Consider the following 25973-nt stretch of genomic DNA (forward strand, 5'->3'; position numbering starts at 1 on the left):
AGACGAATAAAATCATCTGGGAGAAGTACACATATATATTAAACCTAAAAGTATGTTAAATAATACAATAGATGGCATTGAAGTTTAAGAATCTTTAGAAGAATATATGATGTGTAAATCACTAAGATATATAGTGTATGATAATGCAAACGTTCATAAGAAATTGGATGGATAGTTTTCTAAATTTGACAACATTACGTATTAAATCCTTATGAAAAGCTACCATGCAGAATCCCTTGTTTCTTGGTACATGTCTATGCACAGGGACGCATAATGTAAAACTTATACGGTACCAATGTTGATGCACCAGATGCACATTCCGACAAATAATGTCTCTTCAGTGATGCTCAACCGAAATGTTTGAAATCCGAAATGACAATGAAGTTTTAGTTTAAGTGAACTTATACATAAAAACCAATTCTAAATACTATTTTGGTCACACATATAAAGAATAAATGTATGGTAGTGGATATAAACCAATGGAAACATGGGATAATTTCTGCATAATTAGCTCACCTGATGCTTCTATTTGTATTATATCAATGTCCTTACATAACAGAGAATATACAATATTTATAACACTTATTCATGTGTCGAAACAACGAATACATGAAACGAGTTTAGATTATAACAGTGTTTGAAAAATATTACTTACCATGTTAAGGTTGTTCTAACTACTAAAACCGTATCAGCAGGAGAATCAACACGCTTTTGTCTGGTTTGTGGGTTTTAAATTTGGAGGTGATCCACCCAAATTTGTCATTTTGTAACAAAGAGGCCATCTCTTGACGTTTGTTTCAGAATATTTAATTTGTTTGATATCAGTTAACTTTAAAAATTGTATTATAGTATGGGGAGTTTGGGTCACATTATCAGATGTTCTAGTATTTGTTAAAGGACTCTGTAATCAATGACGTGAACACCGTTACAGATTTAATTATCATTCTTATTTGTATTGGTTGTTACGTAACAAACGCGTGCAATCATTGATGCAATGTACTGTAACGGCGACAAAGTTTTGAAATTCCAAACTATATATGTGTGTGTATCAGTTACTGATATTCGTTTTGAATCTTTGCTTATATTAATGGCAAACAATACATATCTTATACAGTTAGAAGATTTCATCTTTTTTCGAGGTGAGGTCAACTATTGAGATACTTAAATTTTCGATTAGATTTACTTTTATGCTTATTTCTATGATATCTTGAATGAAGCGTTTCGTATGTAACTCTTAAAGCGTAGAATAGGTCTAACTTTGTGTAACTTCGTCTGAAACTGGTGTTGTCTAAACTCTCGAGGGAACGTAAAACTTCAAAAAATCAAAGTACTGAAAGTACTGAAAAGTTCTAAGCTGACTTCATAAATTCTGTTTGTGCTGTTAATGAGCAGGAACAACAGGAGAAGAAGTTCATGCATTATTCTTTACTTTTGCACAACTAAATGATACATTTTCTGTAAGGAAATAACAAATATGGATGGCAAACAATGTTCCTGAAACTTTTCACCACATTGAAATATAAACTTTATATGATGTTGTTAAGATAATGGTCACTATGATAATTTGGTCCCACCCGGAACTAAAACCATGTCCCTGGATCATGAAATTTTCAATTTTAGTAAAGGACATCTGCTCCTTTTAAATATTTATTTAATTAGAATTTAGTATCGATAGCATTACCACCGCCGCGGTGGTCTAGATGTGGAGCGTTCGCCCCGCTAGCGGAAGATCGGGGTTCGAATCCCAGACGCGACAAATCTAAGTCGTTAGAACATGTAGTGACAGTTCCCTCGCCAAACGCTCGGCATCAGGTGTGAATGTCACGGGTCCTCGGAGATTTCCTTAAAACGGATGTCCCATGTCACAGTAGGTGTATATGTGGCATGCTTAATGACCGCAAGCGCCAAGCATAGGCCTAAATTTGAATCCCTTCACCGGTCTTGATGACGTCTACATATGAGTGAAAAAATCTCGAAAGGGACGTTAAATAAGGTACAATCAATCAATACAATAATAGCATTAAAGGCAATGTTATTGAAATATTTTACACTTAAACAGTTTGGCCCCACCCTGGATCATGAAATTTACAATGCTCTACATGAATATGCAATGCTTTTTTCTTACAGCTATGATATTGCAGAGAAGAATATTTTTGGAAATTGGTCAAGTTTTGGTTGACAATTTGAAAGCAATGGTAAAGGTGGTTTTCGGTTAAAAGTGTTCAATTATTATCACACAACGGACGCTGATCAATTACTATAGAAATGAATGGAAACTTTCAAGCCTATCATCATTCACAACAACTAATATCTAATAAATAACTTACTACTGTGTTCGAGTTTAATAGTGTATGAAACATTTTTAGAATACAACTAAAATAAAACAAATCAATAGTTTGATACATAGATGTATGTCAAACAAGAAAGAAAGGAATAAACAAACAACTGGACGAAAAGGAAAAATACACATACATGTAACTACATATACTAAGTAACAAGTGCCACAGATATTCATGTCAAAACACACCGACATAATTATGCAGGTCTATGAAACACTTTACATCTATTTCATCACCTTACCAGAAATCCTTTTAATGTATACATAAATATTCGAGATGGCAACGGTTAACCGATTAATTCGCAATCATATACAAATTTCATAAGCGGTAAGTCGATGCTTTTTAAAATATTTGTAATTTTTTTTTTTACATTTGTAATATTATTTTTCTTTTCAAAAAGGAAACTAGATAACGTCTTTAAATCTGCAGGACTGAGAGCTAATTAGCAAGACACGCCCACTATCAAAACAAATGTCCATAGTGTAGTCATTGTCACCAGAATACTCATCAAAATTTAAGTGTCCTCAAGATTATGAAAGTTCCAATTCATGCTGAGCAATGTTATTCAGCTTAATTGTTCTCATGTTATCAATCGCTTCGGAAATTTGCAATTCATTCAGCAAAATTGCCATCAAAAACATCGGCAGCTTGGCGATATTCTAAGAGAAAGCGGGACAACAAAGCACTTAAAAGTTACAAAAGTAATTTTCATACGGTATTATTGAAACCACTCTGTTATACGCAACAAAGCTTGACAGTGGTTCCCTAAGAAAAAGATGCAAGGTGAAGATAACGAATAGTGATCAATCTCATAACTCCTTTAAGCAATACAAAATAGATAGTTGGGCAAACACGGACCCCTGGACACACCAGAGGTGGGATCAGGTGCCTAGGAGGAGTAAGCATCCCCTGTTGACCGGTCACACCCGCCGTGAGCCCTATATCCTGATCAGGTAAACGGAGTTATCCGCAGTCAAAATCAGTGTGCCAAGAACGGCTTAACAATCGGTATGAAACACGTCAGACAGCATTTGACCCAATGCGAGGTTGTATTGACGAACTAAATCGTTATAACGACCATAGAATTTGCGAAATGCTGACCTCAATTGAGACTGTTGAAACCCCTGAGATCTTGTTTACGATTATGTTTAGAATCGGGGTCTCAGAAGGGCGATATTGCGTAACTGATTACACCTACCCCGATACTATAGACGATACATATACATGTATATGTAAGTAGGTCAGGAATATAGAGCATGCAACGGTGTTAGGCTTACCTTACCATTTCTAAACGACCAAGATATCGTCAACACAATCAAATTTGATTTCGTCATTTTTAGTTTCAAAGATGAGAATGACATTATAATCACACGAATCAATAAACAGCGATCAAGTTTAGGTATACACAGTTTCTTTTTCCGCTAGTATATTTACATTTTCAACAGATTTCTCTGTGATAACCCTTTGAAGCTCGAATTTATTAATTTCCCCATAAACGCAATGGGATGTAAACTTCTTACTTGCATGCAAATGAATGAACTATGAAAATGGGCGGAAACTATGGAAATTAACTTGGAATACCACGTGTGTTTCAATTTCTATTAGGCAGTATTTCCGACAAGTCGCCTCTGTATTTTCATTTTCATTTCAAATATAGATATACGAAATCACCGTCTAGATTGTTAGCTACGTGAGATGATTTACTACATTGGAAAACGGAATGCGAATGATTACGCTTTCCACTAATGTTAATCACGCCACATACCCATAAAACTAAATTGTGACTCTTTAAATAAATGAAGTTCGATTATGGTGTACTATAAACATTGTTTGGATGGAGACTTTTGTTTAATGTGGAGGTTTAAAAACATTTTAAAAACGCAAAGCTGGAAATTAATACAATTTCTTTTCTTTTTTCGCAGTGCTTTCATTTCTTCGATTTAGAGGCAGTAAATAAACATTTTGTTCCTACTTTAGTTGACCTTGCCAAGGAGACTTTGCTTTGTTTTTACCGGAGGCAGGCAAAACCCAACACCAATTGAATTGAAACTTGTTAATCATTATGTAAATGACGTTATGAAAATAAACAATGGTATATACAAACTACTTAAAACATATATGGGGAGCAGAGGACTAGTAAACATTTCACATATCAATGTTACATTATAATCTATAAGCTGGTCCCTTATTTCACCAAAATACAAAAATATTGATAATAATACGGTAATAAAACATGTAAAATGCTATAGAATAGCTGCCTGTCCTAAACAAAATATGGAAAGCAACCAACCAAAGGCTATACAAACATATATATATACGGCAGAGGTGATGGATCGATGTTTTAGCTATCATTCTCATGAACATGAAGCTAAATCGTCGCATTGCCTTTAGACATGTCAATACGTTTGTTATGATTAAATACATGTAATTCCTATAAAGAACAAAAAGAAAGAAATCAATCACGATCTGAAAAATATGTTTACTTCATACCTTCATACTTACAACGCATGCATACAGACAATGGCCATATCTTAACTTTAAAGGGTTGTCCCTCTTTAAATGTTGAGTAAATCTTTAAGTACCACTACATTAATCAATTATTAAGATTTGATCGGACAGTGATGTGTTAAAGTATTTACTTGTAAATGATATTACAGAGTAATTAATATACCGGTATTCAATGCAAATATTTGGTATAAAGAAATTTAAAACAGACGACATCAGTTAAAACCATATTATTTCATGTACAAATATGACAAGACTTCATAGAATGGAAGGTTATGAATTTTATACACTCAATGTCAGAGGTTCTTCGTACGTATCTTTTGTTATTTTTGAGTCATCATTCTAACAAATTCTGCAAAAGGAGAAAATGAAACATTTGATTATAAGTTTGATAATGGTTAATTCGACATATTATAAATTACACGTCTGATTTGTGTCATAGTAAAATTAAAATAGATAAATATAGTGTACTTCATAATACGAATCTGTTGTATCTTTGGTTAAACTGTGTCCAACGCTCGTACCTTCATAATCTACTTTTCCATTGCCGTCAACGTCTGCTTCTCGGATCATTTCATCAACTTCTTCATCTGTCAATGTTTCTCCAAGACTCGTCATAACGTGACGTAACTCGGCAGCACTGATGTCACCACTTCCGTCTTTGTCAAACACCCTAAAAGCCTCCCGTAGTTCTTCTTCCGCGTCCTCGTCTTTCATTTTCTTTGCCATCATTGTTAAGAATTCAGGGAAGTCTATTGTACCATTACCTGATGAGAGAATAATCTTTTTATTTCATAAAATGGTTTGAATTCCACCATTCATGCAATTGCAATCATTTTACCAATGATAAGCCTTCTTTTTTTCTTCAGTATGCAAGGTGAAGATAACGAACAGTGATCAATCTCATAACTCCTATAAGCAATACAAAATAGATAGTTGGGCAAACACGGACCCCTGGACACACCAGAGGTGGGATCAGGTTCCTAGGAGGAGTAAGCATCCCCTGTTAATTCCTGAAAACATTGGTTTTATCATTAGAACTTATTATATTGTTTGCTCAGCTCTCTATTTTGTATTGCTTATAGGTGTTACGAGATTGATCACTGTTCGTTATCTTCGCCTTTCATGATGAATAAAAATATTTCTTATATCATGGAGTATACCGGGATAGGAACCATGGAAGCATAGAGGCAACCCTCAATCATGAAAATTATCATTGATTTTATACCCAAGACAAATCGTCTTATCCCTCGATACAATTTCAACCTAATTATATTAATTTATCATGATGTAACTATAAAATGATATCAATGATCATTTCAAAATCATTACCATCAGCGTCCACTTCGTTGATCATGTCGTGTAGTTCGGCTTCAGTGGGGTTTTGACCTAAAGATCGCATTACAGTGCCCAGTTCTTTAGAGCTGATCGTTCCGTCTCCATCTTTATCAAACAAACTAAAAGCTTCCTTGAATTCTACAATTTAAAGACATCATTGCTGCATGTTTTACGAATAAGAATCATTTGTCGAAATAAGATTTACATTAGAATTTGAATTACTTTAAAAGTAATTTCTAACAACATAATTTTCCCATTGTTGCAATGAAGGGCCTCCCTCCGTGGCTGAGTGGTTAGAGCATAGCGCTCAAAATCACACGGACTCTCACCTCTGTCGGCGCGGGTTCGAATCCCGCTCGCGCTGATAAGTGAGAAAGTTTCCCAGTTTACTTTCGGAAGGTCGGTGGTCTCTCCGCAGGTACATTGTATCTGGGTTCTCTCTTTCACCAATAAAAACTGGGCGCCACCAGATAATTGAAAAATTGTTGAGTGTGGCGGAAAACATCAATAAATCAATCAAATCAAATCATTGTTGAAATGCTTTCTTTGTAAATGTTGATTATCTGTCTTCAATGACATGGTGGTGCAGTGCTTTAAAGGAGTGATATTGTTTTCTATAGCATTCAATGTTGACACTTTTCACGTTTTCTACTTTCAAGGTTGATTCATGAGACAAATCTTTGGATTTATCGCGTTCTGTTATACCAGTTATACAACTTCGAATGTATAACGTTTTGGACTTTATCATAACAGAATTGACAAGTGATAGAATATTTAAAACAATGTGCATTACTTCACTTATTAAAATATGTATGCATAATGGTTAACTATCGCATTGATTTTCATGAACTTTGAATATTTTTTTTTTTTTGAAACACCAACCTGCGATCTGCTCTTCTGTGAGTTGTGCCTCCTAAGACATAAACATAGACGAATAAAATCATCTGGGAGAATTATACAGATATGTTAAACCTAAAAGTATGTTAAATAATACAATACATGGCAGTTAAGTTTAAGAATCTTTAGAATAATATATAATGTGTAAATCATTAAGGGCACGATATAGGGTATGATAATGTAAGTTGACAAGAAATTGGATGGATAGTTTTGTAAACTTGAAAATATTACGTACTAAATCCTTATAAAAAGCTACCATGCAGAATCTCTTGTTTCTTGGTACATGTATATGCACAGTGACGCATAAGTTAACTTATACATAAAAACCAATAATAAATACTATTTTGGTCACACATATAAAGCATAAATGTATGGTGGTGAATATAAACCAATGGAAACATGGGATAATTTCTGCATAATTAGCTCACCTGGTACCTCTATTTGTATTATATCAATGTCCTTACATAACAGAGATATACAATACATGTATTTACATCACTTATTCGTGTGCCGAAACTACGAATACATGAAACGAGTTTAGATTATAATAGTGTTTGAAAAAACATGCCTTACCATGTTGAGGTTGTTCTAACTACTAAAACCGTATCAGTTGGAGAATCAACACGCTTTTGTCTGGTTTGTGGGTTTTAAATTTGGAGGTGGTCCACCCAAATTTGTCATTTGTAACAAAGAGGCCATCTCTTGACGTTTGTTTCAGAGTATTTGATTCGTTTGATATCAGTTAACTTTAAAAAGACATTATAACACAAGGAGTTACATTATCAGATTTTGTAGTATTTGTCAAAGGACTGCATATTAACGGGAAATTAACAACTCCATTTTATGATCAACGAGATGATTTCAGCTTCTCCGTCGTCAAATTCCCATATTTATGTAACAATATGTAAAACTTGTACGGTACCAATTTTGATGCACCAGATGCGCATTTCGACAAATAATGTCTCTTCAGTGATGCTCAACCTAAATGTTTGAAATCCGAAATAACTATGAAGTCTTAGAGCTGAATATAGCCAAAAACAGCGTGCCAAAAAAGTGGAGCCAAATTCGTCCAAGGATAAGAGCTACCATTATCACCTGCATATCGTGTTATATCTCTCAACTAATTCGATACGCAAGAGTTTGTTCTGCGTATGATCAGTGTTTGAAACGAAGCAGGCTACTAACAAACAAGTTGATGGTGCAGGGGTTTCAACAATCTCGTTTAAAGTCAACATTTCGCAAATTCTATGGTCGTTATCAAAATCTAGTTTGCCATTACAACCTATCATTGGGTCAAATGCTGTCTGACTTGTTTCATACCGATTGTTGGGCTGTTCCTGACACACTAATTTTGACTACGGATTACACCGTTTACATCTCAAGAAATAGGGCTCATGACGGGTGTGACCGGTTAACAGGGGATGCTTACTCCTCCTAAGCACCACCTATCTCTGATATATCCTGTTGCCCGTGTTTGCCCAACTCTATTTTGTATTGCAAATAGGAGTTATGAGATTGATCCCTGTTATCTTCACCTTTTCTTCAATGGCGTGTACACCGTTACAAATCTAATCATCATTCTTATTTGTTTTGGTTTCTACGTAACAAACGCGAGCAATCATTGATGCAATGTACTGTAACCATGAAAAAGCTTTGAAATTTCAAACTACATATGTATCAGTTACTGATATTCTTTGTGAATCTTAGGTTATATTTATACTGGCAAACAATATATCATGCAGTCAAAAGATTCCATTTTTTTTTTTTGGAGTTGAGGTCAATCCATCGTCCATGGGTTTATGCATCTGCTTACTTGATGTGAGCTTATCAATTTTACTCTCGATCCAAGTTTTTCTTTGGTTATTATATCTATTGGGATTACAATATGGCCAACGGTTGATAACATTAAATGATATGCTAAATATACTTTCCATGATGCAGACACTCACAAATAGCACTCCCGTGGGGATCCGGGTTAGAATAGGTCTTACCCCTTGTTTGTCGTAAGAGGCGACTAAATGGGGCGGTTCTTCGGATGAGACTGCAGAAACCGAAGCCCCGTGTCACAGCAGGTTTGGAACGATAAAGATCCCTTTCTGCTTAAAGGCCGTAAGCAACAAGCACAGGCCTAAATTTTGTAGCCCTTCCCTGGCAATGGTGACGTCTCCATGCAAGTGAAAAGTTCTCCGTCGGGACGTTAGACAATAAACAACAACACGAACAACATGTACACTATTCCACCTTAGTGTGAATTTGAAGTAAAAATAAAGCAGAGGTACTAAACTATTTAATGCAACGTTCATGTCAAGTTCACGACAACGAACGTGTGTATATATATTGTTATTTTTTATAGTGTGAAATTAATCATCATACGTGTACATGTACGTAGGCTTTGAGAAAAGAGGCTTGTGATGCGGTATTTTTTTTCCATATCTATATAAAGCTCAATTAGCCGAGTTAGAAAGAATCAAGGGATATTAATCTGAGAAGGAATGAAACATAGCATGTTTCAGTGAAGTCTGTCAAGATGAATGTTGCTCACATTTGTGTCTTAATGAGCGATAAAAACACAACGGAGTTTTAGGAGATAAGTGTAAACAATATCTTTCTTTTTAACTGTGATTGTCCTTCCACCAGGTTGTCTCAAAGTGAATGCCATGAAGTCGTTCAAAAGATAAAGAAGGGAATAACTATTTTGATGACATCATTCCAACGAATTCTGAAAGAAAATAAAACAGAATTAAATGTTTAATGCATTTTAGAATTACTTAGTTACAATAAACAGCGCATTTGAAATAATAAAAGAATAGATATACCAAGATATTGTTTACTTACTTACAAACCTAAATATTGAGTCTAAAGTATATTTGTAGATAAAATGAGAATCAGGAGTTCACATTTTACTTGATATATAAATTTTCATATGATTGTTTTGGAATCCGAAAAAAACATTGAGGAGTGTAAATAATATTCCGTTATTTGAGGTTTCAAAAACTCCATATAGTTTTATAGTTTTGCTAAGTTTGTTATCGATCTTCGGCTGATTTAAATTGTTAAATTTTCATGAATAGGAAAAATTTAGAATTCCTTGTCATGTTATCATTAAATCTTGGAAATCATACTGAATTTATCGAACGGATGATGAATGGTTTTCATTATATATCAATACAGTTCCGATGGCAGAAATACATTATTATTTTGCATGGCTAAAAGCCGACTTTATGGACATTTCTACATGTGTTTTAATTTTAAAGCAATTTCAAAGTTCATCATCTCAGAATACATTAGTCCTTTTGAAATTCTATATTCCGATAAATTTGATTATCCTTCATTATTGTCAAAGATAAACATTGCTTGATTTACCTTCGTAATTAACTTGTCCATCTCCATCTACATCTGCTTCTCTGATCATTTCATCAACTTCTTCATCAGTGAGCCTTTCTCCGAGATTTGTCATAACGTGACGTAATTCTGCGGCGCTTATGAATCCGTTTCCGTCTTTGTCAAACACTCTGAAGGCTTCTCGTAATTCCTCTTCTGAATCTGTGTCTTTCATTTTCCGTGACATCATTGTTAGAAACTCTGGGAAATCTATTGTTCCATTGCCTATCATTAATAAATTACTATAATGTATTACATTTCTGTGTATACCGATTAATATGGTTATCTAGAAATGGGTGTTTTAAAATATCATATACTAACATTAAATGTTCATGGTATTTTTAACTATATCTGAGGTCTGGAACAAAGATATTTTTCTAATGAAGTTAATTGATTTTCTTAATTCACATGTTAATCAAAACAACAAACTTACAGTCGACAGACAATTTAAATCACAGATAAAAAAAAAAAGAAAACATGACCATATCTTTTTTACGAAATCAATAGACCTCACTCAATATTTTAGGTGTCATTAATCAATTCTGTAAGAGATAGTGTTGTTCCTTTGGACTTAATTTGGTTTTTGCTGTCGAAAAGAGTAATAAAGCTTTCATTTCTGAGATACTTTCACGACTTTTCCGGAAACCTCAGACGAAAACTATATTTGTTATGACGTTCATATTTGGGAAATGATTACTCAATTATCTTACATGATCAGAATATCTACGGTTAATCCTTGTTTTTTTCTCAGTATTGCATAATCGGGACTGTTTGATTTAATATCAAATAGTCTATATTTATTTTGAGACACCCCGTATATTAGGTTTATGTGATTGAACCTGCATACTACGTCATCTACATCACAATTTATGCTCCCTGGGAAAGACCCCAATCATTAAGCAGATTCAATCCGGGCACAAGGAAATATGAACCAAGATGTTTATCTTATAATCATAATCAAAGGAACAAGTATTTATTTGCTTACTGAAAAATCTTTATGTAGTGCATAAGATGTATACATGTGTATATATGCTCTTTAAAGTCAAAATTCAAGTTCCGGTGGTCGGTAAATACATGTACCAATCATTGTGGGCATCTTCGGTTCACACCCGAGTTGAAACGGAACGGAAAATTCCAACTCTTATATGGCGTATTGTGACCTTTGAACTATACCCAACTAACTCTGCCTTCTAAGAGTGTCAGTGTGTTACATGTAGCAATACCGCGCATGTGTCAGTTTTGAAATGATGGATGTGATTGGTTGGACTATTATACATGGGAGTAAGAGAGAACATTGGAATTTCTGCTTTACTAACTCGGGTAGGATCAGATTACGTTTTATAAACCGCTATGTAGTAAGTAAGGGAAGTTTGTATTTCATAAACCACGAAATTGTTTATTGAAACATTGTACTGCTCCAACTATCCCTGTGAACTCGAAGTCCTCCACATCTGCTTCGTAAATAGATATTTTAATGGGGATGGATATTAACGGCAAACAAAAAGCTCAACTTTATGACAAATGGGATCATTTCAGCTTCTCCATCATCAACTTCCCATATTCATGTAGCAATATTCCATTATTACCTGCATAAGGTATTACATCTCTCAACTGATTCAATGCATAAGAGCTTGTTCTTTGAATGATCAGCTTTTAAATCGAGGCAGGCTACTGACAAACAAAATGATGTTACAGGGTTTTCAGCAATTTCTTTTTTTAAAGCTAGCATTTCGCAAATTCTATAGTCGTTATAATGATCTAGTTTCCCAATACAACCTATCTTTGGGTCAATTGTTGTCCAACTTGTTTCATACCGGCTGTTAGGCTGTTCTTGGCACACTGATTTTGACTACGGATTACTCCGTTTACCTGATCAACAAGAAGGGCTCACGGCGGAAATGACCAGTTGACAGGGGATGCTTACTCCTCGTAGGCACCTGACCCCACCTCTGGTATATCCAGGTGTCCGTGTTTGCCCAATTCTTTGGTTTGTTTTTCTTATAGAAATTATTAGATTGATCACTGTTCGTTATCTTCACTTTTTCATTCTATGTAATTTAACAGATAATTATCAAGAAAATCCTAATTTATATGAACTTTCATTTTCTGTCGAAGGGTGCCTCTAGTCTTTCCATTATAATGTTCCCCGCAGCCACAACACATAATTGCCTATACTAAATTGGAACCGATGCAGGTTAGATAGATATAAATATATTCCATTATTGGGTGTATACACCATCCGGTGGTGCTATTTTATGTTCGCAATTAACTGAATAATCGAATCTTATCCATAATGACGTATGTCAAATATTGATGAGATTTTGATAACATTGCCTCTGTACCAATAACAGGATTTCAGCAAACGTTTGCCGTCGTGAGCATCTGAGTTAGTACTATTTAGTGTTTACTACTAGTATGATTGTTTTTCCAATGGGCGGCTGAGTGAGAACAGTATTTCTACTCTAGTTGTACTGCTACTGTTTACGTTTGAGAATCAATATTGTTTAATTCTGAAGTTATTTCAGTATCCCCGGAGCATCATAAAACATCTACAACATCTGAAGTCAGAATGCCTTATTCTCAAACTCTTTATTCTCTAGTATATTCTATCATTCTATATCTCAATATGGAATTACTGCTTCATATGACAATGAATGTAGTCGGTGTCTAGATCCTTTTTGTATGCATGAAAGGTGAAGATAACGAACAGTGATCAATCTCAAAACTCCTTTAAAGAATACAATATGGAGAGTTTGGCAAACACGGGCCCTGGATATACCAGAGGTGGGATCAAGTACCTAGGAGGAGTAAGCATCCTCTGTCGACCGGCCACTTCCGCCGTGAGCCCTATATCTTGATCAGTTAAATGGAGAAATCCATAGTCAAAATCAGTGTGCCAAGAACTGTCTATCCATCGGTATGAAACAGGTCGGACAACATTTGACCCAGGGATAAGCTGTATTGGCAAACTAGATCATTTAACGACCATATAAAAAATTTCCGAAATGCTAACTACGCGAGCCTGTTGAAATCACTGTAACATCAACTTGTCAGTAACCTGCCTCGGTTTAAAAATTAATCATATGTAGAACAAGCTCTTGCATTCGAATCAGTTTAGAGAAAAAGTTAATTCCACCTACCATCGGCGTCCACTTCGTTGATCATGTCTTGGAGTTCCGCCTCTGTTGGGTTCTGGCCAAGGGACCGCATTACAGTTCCCAGTTCTTTGGAACATATGGTTCCATCTCCGTCTTTATCAAAAAGACTGAAAGCTTCCTTGAATTCTGCAGTTAATAAAGTAATTAAAAAATGACTTGCAAAACTCATTGAAAAACGATGGTCAGTATAGTCTTTCTGACTATATTTCAAATATGTTGATAAGTATGTTTTTTAAGAGACGGGTAGTTTTTAAAGATAGAACAAGGATATCAAAATTATACCAGGTTTGCGTGGAATCAATGTTTCATATAGAACTTACGATCAATACGGCAAATCAATTCTGTCAAATGTAGACATCAGGTCATATAATAACATTGTTACCGGTTGTTAGCTCAGCAAATAAGAAATGCAAAATTAATTCTTTGGCAAATGGTAACAGGAAAATACAAACAGGGGGATTTCTGAGATCAAACGGAACTCCACATCATTTATGAACGGATTTGCTAGTAGGTCATAGCTGTAATTCTCTGTCTTAGATTGGTAGTACTGTAGTAACAGGACGGCTATTATTTGAGAATATTCATAAGGAGGTACAGAACAAAGCTTCTTACTACATGGTTCATCCTTCCTCTATTTGTGTAATGAGTTTTAAATTTTTCCACACGTCTTGGGTGATTTTCGGATATTACTTCAGCTTATACCAGTCATACACAGCTGACACTAATTTTCTTCATGACATTAACATGGTCCAAATCAATCAAGTTACATTTACATTATACACATTTCTCTGCAGCTGTAGCTATATAAAATCGAAATATAAGTTTATAAGCCAAAAGTATGCAAATATGTTCTGGGACGTTTGTTAATTTTACGCATTTCAGGAAATATAGTTTATGCTTTCTCATTACTATACTGCAAAAATTACAACCACGAAAGGCAAAAACGTTACAAATGGATATTACAATATAAACAGTTATAACACGTCTCATGGTATCTTTTGTCATTTCTAACTTTGCCAAATTGTACGTGAATATGGTAATATTTGCGTGCTGCGATCAGGAGAGATCCATCGTTTGATCGACTGCCCTTTTCTTAATCGTCATCTTTTCGTGTAGTCCGTCATTAGTTCACGGACAATGAAAAGGGTTTTTTCTTATATTGTCAGTATTGAAATTCAATGAATATCTCAAATTTTCCGGAACTTCGACTCCAGGTCCATTGAAACTCCGGAAGTGTATGACAATAATTTTCTTTTACTGCTGTTGAAATAACAAACCTGCTATCTGTTCCTCTGACAGTTCATCGGCCTATGGAACAAAAATGATATAATTAAGTATTGATCACAAAAAAAATGTCTGATATATTGTAATCTGGAGAGAAAATGACGGTAGTTTACAAAAATATTAATTACAAATAAATTAAGTCTTAATCCATATTGCGATCAATATCGTCTTGATTACTCTAACAATATAGAATTCGTGGAGGCTATTCTATTTAAATTGAATTTTCTCTACATTTTATGAATGTTTCTTAAAGGGTCCACAGTGAAAAGCAAAAAAAAAAAAAAAAAAACCATAGCCTCAATGGATAATTCTCAAATTTTCCAATGAGTACATAGATCTTTTAAAACCTGTCAAGCATAAAATTCTTAACATCGTCTGCTGTCTCTCACTAAAACAATATATCGATATTGTAGAATTCAATACTAGATAAAAGTATTACTCAAACGAACAAAAAATGATGTGCTCTATAAAGAATTGTCATTACGAGTTTGATGTATAGTATGCTTGAAAATATAGGATAACGGTCACTTAAATTTCAAAACAACTTAAAACCGTGAACATAATATGAACAACTTCTTTCAAGATGATGTCTTAGTAAAAATATATAACCACGACCATAAATGTAACTGTCTAAAGCCACACGACTGTCACGGATTCCTGCAGATTCATGGTTTCAGAAAAGATGACATATCTTTGTTTTAAGTTTACATACATTTTGCTTAGAAGCACACATTTGTATATGTACCATATTTTGGTGTACAAGTTTGATAGGTAGGCAAGGGTCATTTTCCCGCGTCAGGGGTTTCTGATCCGCTTCGCTTCATATATATGCTTCAAATTCGGAATTTTCATTAATTTTGTGATTTTCCTGTGAGCTTGGAATGTTAGAAATATGTTAAAATTAATATCTATTTAGAGGTAGGCATTATCTAATTACTGAATAATGGTTTACAATTTTGTCCATAATTAATTCTCAAAATGAGTCTGTACATGTATATGACCCTTGCTCTACCGTCTGCTTTCGTACATAGCTACATTTTTAAATGATAGTAATGATATCCCCTACAGTTTAAAGGATGCGTTACCAAAGTAACTAAAACCTGTCAGCTACTGTTTTGTTTGCAGGCCCCTTCTGAAACAATTCGCTGTCATGGTGATAATAGTAGATAGAGGAAGTCATGTTTTGTGGTAGCATTTCAATCCTAACGATTTCATGTGGGTATTCTTATCCATGAAATATAAGTAATACAATGATAAAATCAATTAAAAAGCTTTACTTTAATGTTTATTTAATATATACATGATAGGATTGATTTTCTTTTGGACAAACATTTTCAAATCATCATCAAGAATAAATATTTGGAATGTTTACTTACCATTTTTGTGATATATGTGTCTGCTTCTGTGTAACACCGTGCCTCCTCAGAGATAAAGTTCCTCAGTCCAAAAAAAGCACAGTTCGGAGCTTTCTAATGCGTGAGACTGTATTTACATAGTCTGGTCCTGTGTGAATTTAGAAATCGACTCAATAATAGCTTCCAAATGTATTTAGCTAAGCCTGCAATCGTTCCATGTCATCGGGTTTTGTTATAATTGATTATATTGAATACCACGTAAACAAACTGATACGCCTTTATTTTGAAATCGTATTCCTTTCTCTCTGTTTCAGTCAAAGAAGTGCGAAAATGACCTCCTTGGAAAGATGCTTTACTGACCCTCAGTTAGTCTGCTTCCGTGACTGAACAGACTGCAACAGACACCGGCCTGTATTGACATTTTAGTCCAATGAGCTGAACTCGTCGGTCATGGAAGTGCATTCCTTTGACGTTTTCATCATCTTCAGTATCGTATTAAAATAATCGATTCCGGCTTTTATAATTTTTCGTCATTATTTTCAGATTACATTATCTTCCTTCTGGCCATCTTCATTGCTTAAGAACATAGAATGTGGCCGTTTTTCTTTGCATTTCTTTTTTGGAACGGAGTTGCATTTTGATGCAATAGGCTGTGCACGTAAAATATGAAAATCATGCACCAATTTGAGACATCAAATTCATTCAGTAACAAATTTATTCAGTCAATTCAATTTTTACAAGCCATATAGGATTAGTAAAATGGAGAAGCTAGTCATCTTTGTTTATAACACCAAAGATGTATCTTTTATCACTTTTATGTTTGTTTCAACTTTCACTACACAAAATACATCACATATGAGATCAGTTAGACCTAAGTTGTAAATGTATTAGCATATATGTCAAACTTGTAAATCAAAACTAAGAAGAAAGAAGTATCAATACACTTTTACATATGCCCCACACCTTAGGTACATGTAAGCACTTTGTGGAACCTGCTCAACATCTAGATATTACTTAATGTACATTTCAGTGCCTGTCTGTTGTTGTACACGTGTCTTGTGGAAGTTTTTGAGAATGAGAGATAGGAAAAGACAGGTATACAATGAAAATTTGACAATGGATATGATATTTTTTCAGTTGTTATGAAAAAATGAAGAGGTATCTCCCAACCAGTAGTTTACAGATACACCATGTGCACAGAAAATCACGGTTTATCGCAGATCTTCTTTCGGCGAACTTCATATTCATCATATTTACAACCATTTAGTAACAGGTATTTCTCTATCATCATTCTGTCAGTAACTACTCCTCTATAATATCATACCATAGCCTTTTCATATACCATCAACAAATAGCAAATGATCAATTGTTTCAATTTCTACCCCACAAAAAGTGTATGATGGGAATTCAATGCTACCATGTACTGAAAGGGAAAACAAAATGTACAATCATTCATAGTTTACAACACAGAAGAAAAAAGTATATTTGTGGAAACTAGTAGGAATTTTTGAAATACGACTTCCATTTTTTGCAGATTTACGAGAACCCTTGTGTACGAAGTACAGCTATATGTACTTGTGTCAAATTCGTTTCCTGTTGCTTATCTAGGTGGGGTTTACTGGTTTTGACCATAGATCTGATGGAAACATCATTTGTAAAGATATTCAAGATTAACAAATTATATGGTATTGATAATATGTGACAAAACAGACACATTAACTTACGACGATGAAAAGATTTATCTTCAAACGAACAAAATAAAGGACGATGAACTACCACATGTTTGCAGAGCTTCCTCATATTAGGAGGTATTCAGTAGGAAAATGAATCCAATGGTTCTGATTAACACACGGGACAGAATATATCAGGTAACTGAATTATTCCCAAACATTTCCATACACAATATTTGTACAAGGTATTTACAATTACTGCCATTACTGTTGCTATCTTTGGGTCATCATTGCTTCAAATTCTGCAAAAAAAACAAGAAATTCATAACAATACGTAAAAGTGTCACTTGCTTTGAATAACATGGTAACTTCATACTTTAACAATACAAAATCCTTTGTTTTCATATTTTGAAAAATACCTATAATTGTCTTAATCCTTGTTACAAGTACTTAACGATGAAATGTACTGTATTCATTGTTTTATTTATAAATCAACGTAGGAGGATGTTACTATTAAACTAGATACTTCAGTATAGAATACAGTAATTGTATTGAACCTTTTGACTCTCTACTTCACATGTTTAATCTGCCAAAGAAAAGGGTATTGGCCTCTGACGTTGATCGTGGTGAATATAATTTCCTCAGATTAATAAACCCAGGTAGTAATCTTACTAGAATATATTTTATAATTATAATGAACTAGATAAGCCAATGCTATCATAAACTTCCATTACACCACCTAATATATGATCATGTTCGGTGTCATAAAATCGCCAATTCTTCGATACACATTACGTTAATGTCATGTATAGGCATTGCAATTTCCACTATCCAATATAAAATACCAATGTCCTTTACCTTTGTAATTAATTCTACCGTCGCCATCTTGGTCTGCTTCTCGGATCATTGAGTGTACTTCCTCTAACGTAAGATCTTCTCCCAGTTGTGACATTACTTGCAAAAGTTCTGTTGCCCCTATAAATCCATCACCATCTTTGTCAAACACTGCAAAGGCCTCCCGAAGTTCCGCCTCTGTATCGGCGTCCTGGACCTTACGAGACATCATCTGAACGAACTCACCAAAGTCTATTGTACCGTTGCCTTTAAACAAGCAAATAGATTTAATATCAAAATCCGTCATTGTTTTGGCAAATAGATTGAGCTTACGTCAAATGAAATGACTACTTCTACTAAACACATATTTAAGTTTTTTCATCTGTTATAATTCTATACAGTTTCATTGTACGTGTATTTTATTTTTCATAAATGGCTTTTCAAAACTATATCTCTGAAAGAACAAGTTGAATTACAAAATAATGTCAAGCTTGTTAGCATTGAGGGAGATATATAAACAGTGGGAATGTGGAGTAATTTGCATGATTGGTGAGTGTAAAACATCGCAATTCAAACAAACTAAACACTCGTCTAGCATGCCTGTCCCAATAAATATACTGCCTAATCCTAACCCTCGGCTACCCCTACCCTCGCCACGCGAAGTAGGGACCTGTATACTAAAAACTACCCTGTTCCTGAAATGCAGGAAAAGCGTTAAATTATCATTGAGTGTGAAATTAGCAAACTCTGAATGTAAAACTTATACGGTACCAATTTTGATGCACCAGATGCGCATTTCGACAAATAATGTCTCTTCAGTGATGCTCAACCGAAATGTTTGAAATCCGAAATAACTATGAAGTTTTAGAGCTAAATATAGCCAAAACCAGCGTGCCAAAAAAGTGAATGTATTGTTTCAGATAATGTATACAGTTACATTGATTTCAATTTTCTTTTCTTGTTTCCAATTCATATTATCACTCGAACGAAGGCAATTTACTGCAGGGTGTATCTTTCTTGACAGAAATAAGATGGTAGTATGTGATTGTTGTGCCATAATGATGTTCAAAAGCATCACGAGATAGCATTACCATCTTCGTCCACTTCGTTAACCATATCCTGAAGTTCTGCTTCTGTGGGATTCTGACCCAGTGACCTCATCACTGTCCCCAATTCTTTTGTTGTGATGGTTCCATCACCGTCTTTATCAAACAGTTTGAATGCCTCTCTGAATTCTGAGATTGATATGAAAATCGTTATAACATATATTACAGACGTATTGATTTGTTCTATATTTTCCTGTAAAATATCTTGAAAATATCTCTATATGGTAAAAGATTTATACTTGGACGTTGTGATGAACATTTATGAAGACAAAAGTACCTGACCTAGTTTTGTATACAAATTCAGCAGCGAAATGATGCTCAATTTTATATAGACATGTATATTCATCCAAGTTTTAATCTCATTTTCTTACTACGTTTGAAACCTATACTAATTGTTGTACAATGAATTTTTCAGTGCTTGAAATTAAATCATTTAATCGTTGTTGTTTGATCAAACACATTGCCATGTATTCTACAATTTTTGCCTGAAATTCTTTCACGAGTCATCTACAGGGAGCTATTCTTATTGACTGTACTTTAATCATTTAGAAAACATGATATTTATTCTATGAAGTCCACTTAAACTCAAATTAAGCAAAGTTTGTTATGAATGGATTTAAGTTTCAAAAGGTTCACAGGGGTTTATTTCGGGGAGAAAATATAAAGAATGTGAATCTGAATATTTTGTCTAGATAATTTTGTATTTGATTCAAGCGAAGTCCTTTAAGAACACGTTTTTAAAAAAAATCTATGGAATCCTGATAAAATTCTACTGGGATTCTCGTATTCCTCCTATTATATGATATTTCATATTCTTTAGGAAGCTTCTTTAGTGCAAGAGTTTGTATTTTGTTTAAATTATCTTTTCTAGGATTCGAGGGATTCTAATTTTCCCTATAAATTAAGGTGAATTCCTCGCCTATCTGATGAGAGCGCACCTGCCACAAAGGTAGTTTTGGGTCTGTTGATGATGGTGTATGACGTTTGTTGAGATTTCACGTAATATGTTTTCAGAAATTGTTCATTTTATCATCTGCTTTTGTTCTTTTATCTTTCTTTTTTATAAACCAAAGCATTGTTTAGAACTTGCTTTTGATTGCAAATGATCTGGCGACTTAAAATCATAATAATTTGACATTTTTACTGATGCATATATAATTGCAATGTATTCACGCAGTTTTTAATGAAAGGAAAAGAATTTTACAATATATCACAAAGTTAACCACACACTCTTTATCAAACTTCGCTTTATACATCCACAGTCATTTTCGAGAGCCAAATCAGTCCCTCGCCGTATACATATATTAAGTCACTGAATAAAATGTGTACGTTCATTATAGATATATAGTTTGATCTGTCATCCATGATTTGTATGTTTACATCTTTTTTTCTCTCTTTCTTCTAATTTCCATATTTAAAAGTTGTATAACTTGTATCTCTGACCAAAACTGTATGTTTGAAAGTTATTTATTGTCCTTATGTACCATATATCATAAATGGTTTCTAGGGAATTTATGAACAAACTTGGATTATGTATATATATATTCTAAAACTCATACCTATGTTTGTCAAAGCAGTAACATGTGCATAGTAGATCGTAGATATATTTACTATGGATCACACCTGGACAATATTGTTCAAGTTTAACATCTATAGTCTTTGGAATCATGATCTATCATGTACAATCGAAACCAGGCCCCGGGGTCATGTAACGAACTCAGACTTAAGTCAAAATTCCAGTCACCTGCAACATGTTCATTACTTTTGAACCGCAACTCTTAACATGCAGACACTAGAAATTTGAAGTGATATTGAATAACAATTTTATTTTGGAATAATTAACTTCTCAATCATTTCATCACAATATTCAGATTTTGACTTTAGATGTTTCCTGATCCTGGGGCCTTTTAAGTGAGGATGTCCTCACAATGTCTAAAAGTATCTATTTACTGGGAAACTTAATTTCCGCCCATTTAATCAGCATAACGGCCTCAAATAAGAAATGAAAAGCTGGTTGATTCCTAGATGTAACTCACGTAATAACAACCATTGCAATAAAACAAATTGTCATGACAAAATTTGAAACTTAAAATTACAAAAATGGTAATATATGTAATAACATTAATCGTAATGACAAAAATTGTGTTGTATGTGATAACATTAACCGTAATGACAAAAATTGTATTGTATGTGATAACATTAACGTAATGACAAAACTTGTATTGTATGTAATAACATTAACCGTAATGACAAAAATTGTATTGTATGTAATAACATTATCTGTAATGACAAAAATTGTATTGTATGTAATAACATTAACCGTAATGACAAAAATTGTATTGTATGTAATAACATTAACCATAATGACAAAAATTGTATTGTATGTAATAACATTAATCGTAATGACAAAAATTGTATTGTATGTAATAACATTAACCGTAATGACAAAAATTGTATTGTATGTAATAACATTAACCGTAATGACAAAAATTGTATTGTATGTAATAACATTAATCGTAATGACAAAAATTGTATTGTATGTAATAACATTAATCGTAATGACAAAAATTGTATTGTATGTAATAACATTAACCGTAATGACAAAAATTGTATTGTATGTAATAACATTATCTGTAATGACAAAACTTGTATTATATGTGATAACATTAACCGTAATGACAAAAATTGTATTGTATGTAATAACATTAACGTAATGACAAAACTTGTATTGTATGTAATAACATTAACCGTAATGACAAAAATTGTATTGTATGTAATAACATTATCTGTAATGACAAAAATTGTATTGTATGTAATAACATTAACGTAATGACAAAACTTGTATTGTATGTAATAACATTAACTGTAATGACAAAACTTGTATTGTATGTAATAACATTATCTGTAATGACAAAATTTCTAATATATGTAATAACATTATCTGTAATGACAAAACTTGTATTGTATGTAATAACATTAATCGTAATGACAAAAATTGTATTGTATGTAATAACATTAACGTAATGACAAAACTTGTATTGTATGTAATAACATTAACCGTAATGACAAAAATTGTATTGTATGTAATAACATTAACGTAATGACAAAACTTGTATTGTATGTAATAACATTAACCGTAATGACAAAAATTGTATTGTATGTAATAACATTATCTGTAATGACAAAAATTGTATTGTATGTAATAACATTATCTGTAATGACAAAAATTGTATTGTATGTAATAACATTAACCGTAATGACAAAAATTGTATTGTATGTGATAACATTAACCATAATGACAAAAATTGTATTGTATGTAATAACATTAACCGTAATGACAAAAATTGTATTGTATGTGATAACATTATCTGTAATGACAAAACTTGTATTGTATGTAATAACATTATCTGTAATGACAAAACTTGTATTGTATGTAATAACATTATCTGTAATGACAAAACTTGTATTGTATGTAATAACATTATCTGTAATGACAAAATTTGTATTGTATGTAATAACATTATCTGTAATGACAAAACTTGTATTGTATGTAATAACATTATCTGTAATGACAAAACTTGTATGTAATAACATTAACCGTAATGACAAAACTTGTATTGTATGTAATAACATTATCTGTAATGACAAAAATTGTATTATGTGTGATACATATTTAACAACGATTGTGATAGCAACAAGACGTTAAACAAGAGACTAAATCATGGAAGTATTTTAAGATTATTTTTGCACTATCAGTGATATTAGCACAGGAATGTGTGTCATAGAAAGGACAAGTAATGGCAATTATCTATGATTATCTAAGTTCAATTTAGAGTGGATTTTTTCCGCTGGTTAATGTACATGTAACTTATGGGATGATTCAAAACACGTTAAGTGCAAAATTACGGAACTTATTGAAAGTGAACATGGTCAAAGTTAATTCAACTGATAAGATTTTTTTTTAAACGTATTTGAAAGGAATTAATTGATCAATAAGTAATTATCATTATATACTTCAATTATGCCATCACTGTTTTTAACAGGCAGAAAATTATCTATGAAAGCTCACAATTTGGTTAATATATTAATCGCATCACATCAGCACTAATTTACTCACCAGCCACTTGTTCAGAGGTTAAAGAGTTCTACAGTACAGATATACAATCAACAATTACTCATGTCAATAATTTTAATTACCTATCAGATAATTACTCATGCCAGTGTTTGTAATTACCTATCAGATAATTACTCATGCCAGTGTTTGTAATTACCTATCAGATAATTACTCATGGCAATGTTTGTCATTACCTATCAGATAATTACTCGTGCCAGTGTTTGTAATTACATATCAGATAATTACTCATGTCAATGTTTGTAATAACCTATCAGATAATTACTCATATCAATATTTGTAATTACCTATCAGATAATTACTCATGTCAATGTGTGTAATAACCTATCAGATAATTACTCATGTCAATGTTTGTAATAACCTATCAGATAATTACTCATATCATTGTTTGTAATTACCTTTCAGATAATTGCTCATGTCAATATTTGTAATAAGCTATCAGATAATTACTCATGTCAATATTTGTAATTACCTATCAGATAATTACTCTTGTCAATGTTTGTAATTACCTATCAGATAATTACTCATGTCAATATTTGTAATTACCTATCAGATAATTACTCATATCATTGTTTGTAATTACCTATCAGATAATTACTCATGTGAATATTTGTAATTACCTTTCAGATGATTACTCATATCATTGTTTGTAATTACCTATCAGATAATTACTCATGTCAATGTTTGTATTTACTTATCAGATAATTACTCATACCTATCAGATAAATATAAATGAGTACCATGATAACAACCTAAAACTTTCGGAATTTGATGAAATAACTAGAACATCTAAAAGTGATATGTATCTCTATGATTATAAAATCGAAATTCAATGAGCAAATTGTCTCCACTACTGTATTTGAAAATACACAAGACACTACATGTAAGGATAATATCTCCGTCAGGCATAGCTCTGATCCTTGGACGAAATTGGCTCCAGTTTTTGGCACTCTAGTTTTCCTTTTAGCTCTTACATGTTTATTGTTATTTCGAATTTCCAAAATTTCGGTTGAGCATCACTGAAGAGACATTATTTGTCAAAATGCGCATCTGGTGCATCAAAATTGGTACCATATAAGTTTTACATGTAGAACCAGTTGATATATTTACTCAAATGAGCTTTAAACTATGAATGGCGTATTCAGTGCATAAAAATAGATACTTTTCATGACTGCGATGAAAAGCAATGATATGAAGATATATTTTAACTAGAAAATAAATTCATTTAAACATAGATGCCCTGTACTGTAAATGAAAACGCACAAAGAACTAAAATCGTTAAAATATAGCAAGCATTCAAATCTTACCATTTTAACTTCAACCGGAAATGGCAATTCTGTGTCTCTAGATCAAAACAAACCAGCATTTTGTCACAGGTTTCATTGTCTGTTCCGACACCTCAAATTGATCAGATCCCCTACAAAAATAAGGACGATATACTTATCATATAGACTATTGTCTTTAATTCTGAATGGTATCACCACAACACATCTCGGTGTGGCTTACCCATAATGAGTTTTGGTCTATCTTTGTTGAAGAAGTCAAGGTTGAGGGGTTAGATTGTTTGTGAGCAGCTAGCTCTATAGAAGCTGTGCATCTAACTTATTCGTGTCAGTTGACATTGTGCTAGTGTACCGTTTCTGTGCCTTGAATGGTCGGCCTCCAGAATTTGAATCGAAGGTCAGAGTTAGTATCAAATATTTAATCCGTGCGTACTCTTGGATAGGTCTTATTCATTACCGTACTTTATTTTGCCTCACAAACTACAACCCTGACTATCAAATGTACTGATCTGTTAAGCATCATACATATATATACCAGCATTCGTCCGTGAACTGATTTAGGATTTTTTTCAATACATTACAATTCGGAGATACGATTCCTGCATGGGATTTTCTAATTAATATGTTTTATACATGTATTCATATCTTAACAATATTTAATGACATGACACTTGATCTTGCGGTCATGCAT

At 33.2% G+C, this 25973-nt stretch overlaps 1 pseudogene; it reads right to left on the reverse strand.

Moving 5' to 3' along the window:
• Positions 1-4798: 4798 nt before the first annotated feature.
• LOC125651290 (uncharacterized) lies at positions 4799-25409 on the reverse strand (annotated as a pseudogene).
• Between the last annotated feature and the right edge of the window lie 564 nt (positions 25410-25973).

The sequence above is a fragment of the Ostrea edulis genome, chromosome 5, assembly GCF_947568905.1.
Source record: "Ostrea edulis chromosome 5, xbOstEdul1.1, whole genome shotgun sequence".
Taxonomy (NCBI): Eukaryota; Metazoa; Mollusca; class Bivalvia; order Ostreida; family Ostreidae; genus Ostrea; species Ostrea edulis.